This window comes from Manis javanica, chromosome 13 (genome assembly GCF_040802235.1).
Source record: "Manis javanica isolate MJ-LG chromosome 13, MJ_LKY, whole genome shotgun sequence".
Lineage (NCBI taxonomy): Eukaryota > Metazoa > Chordata > Mammalia > Pholidota > Manidae > Manis > Manis javanica.
In genome coordinates this window covers 23189925-23200777 of record NC_133168.1, presented here as the reverse complement: position 1 = coordinate 23200777, position 10853 = coordinate 23189925, and the positions used below count along the sequence as shown (strand labels likewise).

General features: G+C 43.9%; 1 pseudogene; it reads left to right on the top strand.

Moving 5' to 3' along the window:
• Positions 1–1332: 1332 nt before the first annotated feature.
• LOC140845377 (melanocortin-2 receptor accessory protein 2-like) lies at positions 1333–3463 on the top strand (annotated as a pseudogene).
• The last annotated feature ends 7390 nt before the right edge of the window (positions 3464–10853 follow it).

Here is a 10853-nt window from a genome sequence, read left to right as displayed (position 1 = left end):
GATCTGCACGCCCAGGAGAAGGGAGAACCAGATATTGGGAGCACTCGCAGAGTAAACTGCAGAGGGAGAAGGGCTATTATAAAGCTCACGTCACTGTTCTTAAAAGCTTCTCAGCCCAAGAGGCAGCTTTAATGGGGATTATTTTTCCCATGTAATATTTGTTGTTGTGTGTGGGGAAAAAAACCCTTTTACTTGGATCCTTTATGGACAGTGAAGATAAAAGAACTACTGCACCTGCTTTCTCAGCTGAGAAGCCATTTACTGTGTATGCTGTCTTGTTAAGGCACCATAGTCCATTATCATAAATCTGCCAGAGAGACAGAGTAAAGGGAAAGGCTTCAATCACATTTTTATGTTGAATGTTCTGGAGTTCTTTAAAAAGCTACCAAATCCCAGGCATCATATACCTCAAATACCCCCCTTTATAGCCTTTGTGAAGTGCTCCTTGTCCCGGTGGGGATGTTCTTCATTTAAGTGTGAATGCAGGATTGCTCAGGGCCTTGGACAAATAGAATTACATTTTACCTTGAAATGCAATTTACCTGAATATGCACTCACTGAGGGATGGGTCCCTTTGTACCTTAAAGCTAATAGCAGGAAAATGTCACTGCTCGAGGTCTTTGATAATGGTCAAGGCCACAGGAACTAGCTGGCAAAGTGCAGATGTAGTGAGTGGTTCCTGAGGGGGTCCTGAGATTCTGAGATGTCTACCACTATCAATGGTTAGACAATATGACTATTTTATGTATCGGAGTCAACAGACACAGCTTTGTTCAGGAGTTGCTTTTAATTCCTCATCAATTAAGAGGCATTTACGAAGTGTGTAGCTGCAGCTGATCCCAGACTCTGCTCAGGGTTGTTCTCATGTCCCGGCATCTTCCTGGTAAGTCAGAGCTATCAACTAAAGCAACCCAAAGCCACTTCCACACAGAGGGAGGCTTCTGTTAGAAGCTTGCTACGTCAGATAAAGCTCTCAGCACAGGCTGTGTCTCCACGAGTGTTGGCGGTTATCATCATCTTCTCATTCATTGTTAATCACAGAGCTTCACTCTTAGTAGGTCTTTGTTGTAGCTTAAACATCTCTAAAAGGCCACTGAAAGTGGCTGCTGGGAATGCCAGGTGCCCACAGGATGGTCTGCCCACTGCCTTTCCTGGGCTGAGTGAACCTGAGGACAGCTGCGGGCACACTGACACTCAGCACAGCAGCCGGCGCTCCACCTGTAAGAGTCTGTCAGAAATCTGGGAAATCCCCCGAGGAACAACCCAGCGCATCACAGCCATTTTCCCTCTGACTGGAGGAGGGAGGCGTCTGCCCTCCTGAGCTGGTCCATCATGCGAATCCAGAGGAATGAGCACATCGCTAATGCTGGAGGTGGCTGCGCCTCTCCGGGAATCTGGGCTGCAGCTCGCCTGCAGATGCAGCTGTTGAGTGCGCACCGTGGGGGTTCAACGTCTGCACGGTCCTCTGAGAGAGGCAAAGATGAGAGAAACCCAGCACAGTGGACACGAGAGGAAGACTGGACACAGTGGTTTGGACGTGAGGCAGGAAAGGCTGCGTCTCATCAGAGAAGTCAGTGAAATACCGCAGAAGCGCGGAGCAGGGAGGAAGTCCTTCCCACTTGGAGGGCAGAGCCTCCACAGAGGCAGCGACATTTGACCTGGATGGTGAAAAAAGGTGTTTGATTTTGACAGACAGAGGAGTGTGGAAGGGCCCACCAGGGAAAAGGAACAGCACGAGCAAAGGCAGAGGGTCAGAATATTGCACAGGTGCAGAGAACGCACGACACAACCCATGGTGATAAGAAGAGAAAATCAAGACTCAGAACAGTCTGGACAGTATTTTCAGTCTGGCTGGTGGAGTCCGTGGTGTTGCAGTCAATAGATCATCCAAATTGCATTATAACAAGCTGAAAATGAGGAATACAAATTCTCAAAACAAATAACTTAAGCAAATGAATTTTCAAAGTTCAAGATTCTATCAAACAACTGTAATTTAAAAAATGTTAGGATAACTCAGAAATTTTCTGCTAGTGGTTCCCCATATTTTTAATTCTTTAACTATTTGAAGTATTTTTTTATCTATTAATAAAGTTTTTGTGTTAATAATGGAGCTCCTCTGTGGTTCACATACAATCATAAGTAAACTTTAAATTCCATTTTACACAAATATCTCAAAAAGTACTGGGAGTGAAGTATGGACGAAGTATTGCTCACATTGCTACTTAACGTGCATGTATGAAAGGAGGAAAATGTTTGCTAGTGCCCACATCTCCAGAGCAAAGGCCCACGCAGACAAAAGGTCTGCAATGCAACATATAGTAGCTGATTGCAAAAAAGATAATGTCCACAGCATTACGTTGTTTACGTTGTTCACGCTTTTCTTCTTTCCCGTAGTATGCATGTCAGGTCGTCTGTTTGTGGGGCTCGATGCTGATACTTGAGGCATACAAAGGATACCTGCACATTGAGGAAAATCTGTCATCGTAAGAGTTGTTTCTTTGTGACTCACTGACCACACAGTTCTCAGTTCTGAGAACCGAGTGAGATAAATGGAAGTGACATTGCTTTGGCGACCAGGAAGCTAACAGCCTGGGAGTGTGTTCTTTGTTCAGGCTGGCCTTGGTGCAGGTCCGTGGTTCTGCACTTGGGCAAGAGTAGTGATTCTTGGCAATTCTACTAAGATACAGATTGTCAGTCCCTACCTCCAGACATTGTAAAGGTCTGCAGCCCAGGGCTCTGCATTGTAAGAAGTACTTCAAGTCATTACAATGCCAAAGAGCGAGAGGCCCCGAGACCTGGGGTCCCATGCAGACCGCCAGGGCACGCCTTGGCAAGGCGTCCTCCCCGGGGGCGCCCAGGGGTCTGCAGCTTGGGGCTTTGCCGGGGGTTTGTTTACATGTTCAGAAGGGATGTCTCTCAGTTCTCATGTTTGTCTGCACTCTGTAGAGGGACTTGCAACTCAGTAAGTGCTCAGTGGAAATATGCCTGCCTGCCCTACATGCTGAAAGGCACAATTCTGCAGGTGAATGAGACAGGGTGTAAGAAATTTTTTATTTTCCTTCTCTGTACAGCAGTGCAGAGTCCGAGAAGAGATTCAGTGTGAACAGCTTTGTGTCAGACTTTGGAAGACCACTGGAGCCAGATAAAGTATTTTCTTGACAGGGCAACAAGGAGTCCAGGTCTCTCTTTCACTACCACGCCAATGAAGTGGAACGCTTGGGCAAGGCTGAAGCCTGTCACCAGGCCACAGCCCCTGGCAGCAGTGTGCAGCTCCGGGAGGTCCACGGGGGCCGCGGGTGGCCAGAGGAGGAGCTGGACAGACCCAGGGGACTTCGACATCCCCAACTTTGTGAACACGGACCAGAGCTCCCCCTTTGGGGAGGATGAGCTTCTGATTTTGGAACCACCTATCGTTCTAGAAAATAAGCCTGTTTCCCAGGCCTCAGACAAGGACCTGGATTGAGAAAAATGCTCTGTGAAGTGTTTTCCTGATGATGTTGGGCCTTTGTGTAGCAAGAAAGTTCTCACCAAAATTGTGCATGGGGGTGTGTGAGAGACAAAGAGACGGGACAGAGAGACAGAAGGCCCCCTCCGAGCTGATCAAGCTGAGTTTTTATGCCTTTAAACACACTGGGGCCTCTTTGGGGAATACCGTATTTACACCATCTCACCCTCCTTGCTGAAAGCTTGGCCGCATGCTCAGCGTCAGCGTTCCTGGATGGGGCCAGCGTGCTGCGCACCATTCTGGCCCTGCCCCTACCATGCTCCACCTTTAGCAAACTGCTTTACCTCTCCAGCTGCCATAGCTTTAACGGTGAGGTGAAGGATCTGGAGCAGAGGATGCATCCCAGCTCTAATCATTCATGAGTTTGTGACTGCCTCTAGACAAGGCTGGGATATACCTAAGGCAGTGTACACTAAGGCACCGCTTCCTAGCTCTGGTTATAGGATCCCCTATGTCTCTGCCTTAACCTGCCTCAGCAGGGCGTGAGCATCTACCAGGATGTCAGGAGACGTGTCCCACACAGTCACTGTGGTTGGCATTTGTGTCGGCTCTGCTGGAAGAGCTCTTCCGGGAGCCTCTGGCCACCCCTACTAAGACCTGGGGACAGCCCTGGGAAGCCTCCCCTAGAATCAGTACCCATCTGGGGCATATCGCACAGCACTCCTGTCCCCAGGAAGGGCAGAGGAGGCTGTCTGCTGGGTGAGGGAGGTGCCATCTGTGTCTGTACTGGTGTATCTGTGTCTGCACACACTGCTCTGCCACTGGCTGCTGAGCAAGAAAAGTGCTGTTTGCCATACTCTCTATTTCTTTGGTAAATGTGTAGCTCATGGCCATGAGGCTAGTGTGTGGGCTTTGGCTGAGATGGTGAATGGGTTGTAAGTACCCCACCAACGATATTCAAGGTGGCCTGGTGTAACACAGTTAATTTCATGAAGAAATCAAACCTACATGAAGGTATTGGAAATGGCTTGATTTTGCACACACAGTCAGTTGTGTGCCTGGCCTGATGCTAATCTCTGGGTGGCATTTTCATTATGTATTTGTTTACCACCTACCTGTCTTGCTTAAGCAAAAAAAATAAACAGATTTGATTGCACAGGAATTTTCTCTTGTTCTTTGTTTTCACGTCCAGTTTTTTCATTTCCTTTACAAACTGTTCCATGTTTATGGTCCTCCTAACTTCTATCATCTATAGGATCCCAGTGGTCTAAGTCATGTACCAGATTTCATTTAGCATTTGTTCCCATAAGAAATTCCTTTCCCATAATGTCCTTTGAGGAAAATAGTCTTCCTTAAGACTCTAACACTAAATAACAGAACAAAGTATGGAATATTTCTTGTAATTAAAGCTGCTTTAACACATTCTTGTAAATAGGTATTTGCTATTGTGATGACCATTTTCAGGCAAGAGAGTAAGAATAGTAAAGAATGTTGATTGTATTAACTTCTAATATGAGTATGATTACTCATACTTTACTTAACCAAATATACACTGTGGTCTATTTCTTATTAGGATTCCAAGCTACTTAAGTGGTATATTATTTATTTTTTTATTTTTTTATTTTTATTTTATTTTTATTTATTTATTTTTTATTTTATTATTTTTTTTTTGAGAGGTCATCTCTCATATTTATTGATCAAATGGTTGTTAACAACAATAAAATTCAGTATAGGGGGGGTCAATGCTCAATGTACAATCATTAATCCATCTCAAGCCTATCCATCTCAAGCCTAATTCTCGTCAGTCTCCAATCTTCTGAAGCATAACAAACAAGTTCTTACATGGTGAACGAATTCTTGCACAGTGAATAAATTCTTACATGGTGAACAGTACAAGGGCATTCATCACAGAAACTTTCAGTTTTGATCATGCATTATGACCTATAAACAATCAGGTCAAATATGAATATTCGTTTGATTTTTGTACTTGATTTATATGTTGATCCCACATTTCTCCTATTATTATTATTATTTTTATTTTTAATAAAATGCTGAAGTGGTAGGTAGATGCAAGATAAAGGTAGAAAACATAGTTTAGTGCTGTAAGAGGGCAAATGTAGATGATCAGATGATCAGGTGTGTGCCTATGGACTAAGTATTAATCCAGGCTAGACAAGGGCAGCAAGACATCCACGGATGCAGAAGATTTCTCTCAAAGCAGGGGGGGGTGAGGTTCTGAGCCTCACCTCTGTTGATCCCCAAATTCTCACCTGATGGCCCCCCTGCGACTGTGCCTGTCTTAGGTTGTTCCTCCCTTGAGGAATCTTACCCGTCTCTGGCTAACCAGTCATCTTCCGGGGCCATACAGGGAAATGTAAAGTTGGTAAGTGAGAGAGAAGCCATATTGTTTGCAAAGGTTAGCTTTTTACTTCTTTGCACATTTATGCCCTGTGGCTTCTATGCCCAGCACTTGTCTCGAGGTATCTTTACCACCTGGAGGAATTATGATACTCGGTAAATTCGATATGAGGCACGAATTCTATTTAAGGGTTGTAATTAGGAAGGAAGAAGAAAAGCTATAGAGGTAGCATATGAAGGAAACATGGGAGGATTGATTATTTCTTTGACATATCTTCTTGTAGAGTACCTTAAGTATGTATAGGTTTTAAACTACTAACTAATTTGCACACACATATTAACATAATAGGAATACGGTGACATAAACAAAGCAAATCTATAATTACCATCCATCTCCAGTGAAGCCAAGAAAACCATTTAGGCACCCTAGGCATTTGTGAAAATTTATCTATGATATGATGGATATTGTCCAACTGTACTTGAACCATCAGACAAATTAAAGCAGCCCATTTCTGGGATCTGTTCACATTCCATATGTTCTTTTAACCATAGATAGTCTATAGTCATGAGATTTTGGAGTGCTACAACTTGCACCCCTCCCAACTCCTGGTTGAGTTCCAACAGTACAGATCCGGTCAAATTTGTTGTCTCACTGTATGCACATGCCAGCTTAGACATCTCCCTCCTCATTCCTATGGCAAGTCCAGGAGACGGTGGGCTGGATGCAGCCACAACCGCAGCATCGTCCGGATCCCTGTGGAGGCTTTTTGATGATCATCCCCCGGCACAAGTCCTCCAGAGAGTGCTGATGCCGGAAGCTCCTCCTCATATCGTATCTTAGTTCATTTTCTGGGAATCCAAGCTAGGCCTTGATCTTCTGCATAGAAACAAACAGACCCTTTGCCCACACTTTGACATGCCCTCTATACCACTGTGCAGAACTCATTGGAGGTCAGCACACAATAACTGCTTTTTTTTTTTTTTTTAATTAAGAGAAAGGAATATTATCAGAAAAAAGTACCTCCATAGCTGATCATCTGACACCCTTTAAGTGATCAACATTAAGGATATTTAAAGCATGCGTTGATCTTTGATTTACCAATAGTTTTATCCTGTTAAGGAGTAATCCCCCTTTTCTTTCTTTCTTTCTTTTTTTTTTCTTTTTTTAATTTTTAATCTACACTTACATGAAGAATACTATGTTTACTATGCTCTCCCCTATATCAGGTCCCCCCAAGTGGTATATTATTTTTAAGTAGGCTGTCAAGTCAGTAGGTTGAAGGATTTTTAAAGGTTGTAAAAATACCCACAATTATATCATCATTTTTGAACTAAATGTCAAAAACTGTGAAGGTCTAAGATTTTTACCCCTCTTGCAAACTAAGAAGTTAGCCGGACCCATCTGCATGGATGCTGGTAGAAGACACGAGACTCCTGGGTCAGAGACAAAGGGCTTCATCACAGCACAGTCAGGGGCGTGCGCTTCACACTCATGCTGCTTCCTGAAGTCATTTTAAATTCTGTTGTTACAAAGTACCACAGACTCAGTGAGTTAACACACACATTTATTCTCTTGTGGTTCAAGAGTGCAGAGGTCTAAAAGCAGTGTTAGTGGGCTAAGGCCAAGGTGTCATTAGGGCTGTGTTCAGCTTGGAGGCCCTATGGGAGAATCCATTTCCTTGACTTTTCCAGCTTCCCGAGGCTGCTCGCGCACCTCCGCTCATCGCCCTGTAACTCTGCAACCTCTGTTTTTACTTAACACCTCTGTCTCTGTTCATACTGCCTCCCTCTTATAAGAACCCCTGTGATTACCTTGGATTGCCCACAGTGATCTCGCATCTCAGGATGATTAATGTATCACAACTGGAAAGTCCCTTTGGCCACGTATGGTAATATTCACAGGTTCTAGGGATTAGGACATAGATATTTATGGGGCCACTAAGCTACCACTGTCTTCTTTTTGGCTCCAGAATTAATGTCCATCATCATATGCAAAAGATATTCACCTCATGTGAACCTCTTCTAAAATGTCAATTATTACAGCATCATTTCAAAGTCTAATACGTAGTCTAAATATTATCAGCTCAAAATCCCAAATCTCACATTAATCATCTAAATCACATATGGTGAACTCTGCATATGATTCATCCTGAGGAAAAATACTCCATCTATGGACTTGTGAAACTAGAAAGTAAGTTACTTGTTTCAAAAATTCAATGGTGGGACAAGCATAGGATACTGGTTACAGACATTCCTATTAGAAAGAGAGGAGCTGGAAGGCAAAAAGGAGTCCCAAGTCCCAAGCAATTTCAAACTTCAACTGGGAAAATTCAAGTTGCAAGGCCTGGAAATAATGCTCTGTGGCTCATGGGTTTACCCTCTGGGCCAGCAGCTCCACCATAGGAATTATCTTTCCTTTTTCTTAAAGTGCCAAATGTGTTTCTAATGGAGAAGTTAATGAGCCTGTTTCCTGCATGTAGAATCTGGGGAGTCTGCCAGTATTATTTATCTTGTCCACTCTGTCCCATAAAGCTGAAGTTGGTGGTGTTTCTGCTGATATAACATTCTCAAGAACATTGTGAGTCTCCTCAATATGTCACATGTATTCACTCCATTAGGCAAGAGGCCCAAATTGAGCCACAAAGTCATTCCTCCTTAAGGCTACCTTTTGTAGCCCCAGGCCAGTCAGGCTAAGGTGACTTCTGTTTTGGCCAGGGGCAGTTCTCTATAGAAAGGGCACTAGAGGGCCAACATTCCCAGAAGCTGGGAGACACACATTGGATAGTAAAAGAATCTGGGGAGAGGGGATGGGTCACTACCAGCATCATTATAAACACCCTTGTAAACATCTTATGACATCTCTTGGGCATAAACAGCCTCTGAGTGAAGTTCATTTTTGAAGCCCTCCTATGAGATCTCAACACAGAAGCTTAAATGATCATTTTAAGTATAAGTTAAGTCAGGTTGCTTCTCTGCTCAAAATCCTGCAATGGCTTCCTATGCCATTCGGTGAAGAGGCTGCGTCCTTACAGAGCCCTCAAGGCCTTGCTCCCACTGCGCCGCTGGCAGCACCCACTCCTCTGCCCCCTGGCTCACTCACCCATCACACTGCCCCCCACTGTCCCTTGGAGACATCAGACATGTGCCCATCTTAAGGCTGCCTCCCTGGCTAGTCCCCTTCTGGAACATTCTGCCCCACATGGCCCCCTCCCTCACTTCTTTCAAGTTTTTCCTCAAATGCCCCCTGTGAGGGTCAGATTGAGTGTGCCCCAGTTCATATGTTGGAGTCCTGACCTCCAATACCACAGAATGTGACCTTCCTTGGCAACAGTATTGCTGCAGATGTTAGCAGTTGAGATGAGGTCCTTAGGGTGGGCCCTAGTCCAGTATGACTTGTGTCCTTAGGAAAAGGGGGAATTTGGACACAGACATGCACAGAAGGAAGATGATGTGGAGAGATGGTAGAGAGAAGACGGCCATCTAAAGGACAGTGTCTGGGACAGATTTGCCCTCGGCCCTCAGAAGGAGCCTGAGCCTACTGACACCTTGACTTTGGACTTCCAGCCTCCAGAACTGTGAGACAGTGTGTTTCTGCTGTTTTAAGTCCTCCAGTTTGTAGTACTTTGCTGTGGGAATCTTAGCAAAGTAATATCCACCTCCCCAGTGTTCTTACTCTGGCCGTCCTGTTGCAAATTGGAAACTGCTTCCTCCTCATCCCTGCCCAGCATTCCCAGATTCTCTTTTTCTTTCTCTACAGTGCTTATCACCTCCTATCATGTTATATAATTCACATGATTATTATGTCTGTAGCTTATTTTTTGCTCCTCCTACTAGAATGTAAGCTCTGCAAAGGCAGGGATCTTTATTTTGTTCATGACAGACCTTGGGCTAGCCCAGCGCCTGCACACAGTTGGCGGTCAGTAAGAACTGGCTGCATGGAGGGGGGCTGTTTCTCATACCTATTATTACAGGTGTACTAAGAAAACAAAGGCCCTGGGAGATTCAGTATTTTGCTACGGCGCAGAGCTAGTAAGTAGCCGATCAAGCTGAGTTTCAAGTAAATAGTGAATCTGGAAAGTATAGATTATTTTCTTTCTGTTTGTTAGTATTATCTGATTTACCTTTTTTCTACTCTGTTGATCTCTTTATGTTATTCTTTTAACTTTCAATCTGTTTTATGTTTTAATTTTGCTTTGTTTCAGGTAAACAAATGAAGTCTGTAAATCCTTTGATTCTTTTATTCCATGTAAACATATGTGGCTCCCGATGATACCTTGTTCCTTGCACCTTACCTGTGACCTCTGTCCCCTTCGCTCTGCTCTTCTCTCCCTCTTTACGCCATGCAGTCTTGGTCGAGGGCACAGGGCCGAGATGGTGTGTCTGGGCTTGGTTCCGTTGCTCGGTAACTGCGATCTTAACCTGGACACTCAGTCGCTTTGAGATTGTTTCCTCATATACAAAAAGGGGTAATAAACCCACCGAGAGGTTTGTGAACATCAAGTGATGAAATACATAAAGCACTGAGAATAGAAGCTCCATTGTGGCCCCTTTATTTTTATTCTCTTTTTAAACAGGAATTTCAGAGATTACTCTTGAATTTTAAAGAACATACTGGATGTTTAAAGTCTGTTGTTAAACCCACCATTGAATTTTATTTATCAACTGTTACGTATATTTTGTTTCCATAAGTTCTGTTGGTTCTTTAAAAAAAATTCTTTTTTCATAATGTCCTGATTTTTCATTACATTTTCTATGATTAAAAAAAAAAGATTCAGCCATACTCATTTTATGCTCTCTTTTAGATTGTTTCATTATTTTATGCCCCGGAGCACTGTCGTCCTGGGAACCTGGGCTCTGCCCCTTCTTACTTAGGGTTGATGATTTCTCCCTGTTCATCTTGCACGCAGTTGTGTGAGCTCCCCTTCAGCAAGTACTGTTTTTTCCTACGGTCCTCCATGCACCCTGCTTTATAAAAGTTTTCCTAGAGAACAAATTTCTGTTGCTTATCCTTAGGCCCCAAATGATTTGATCAATCTGAAATTCCGTTATT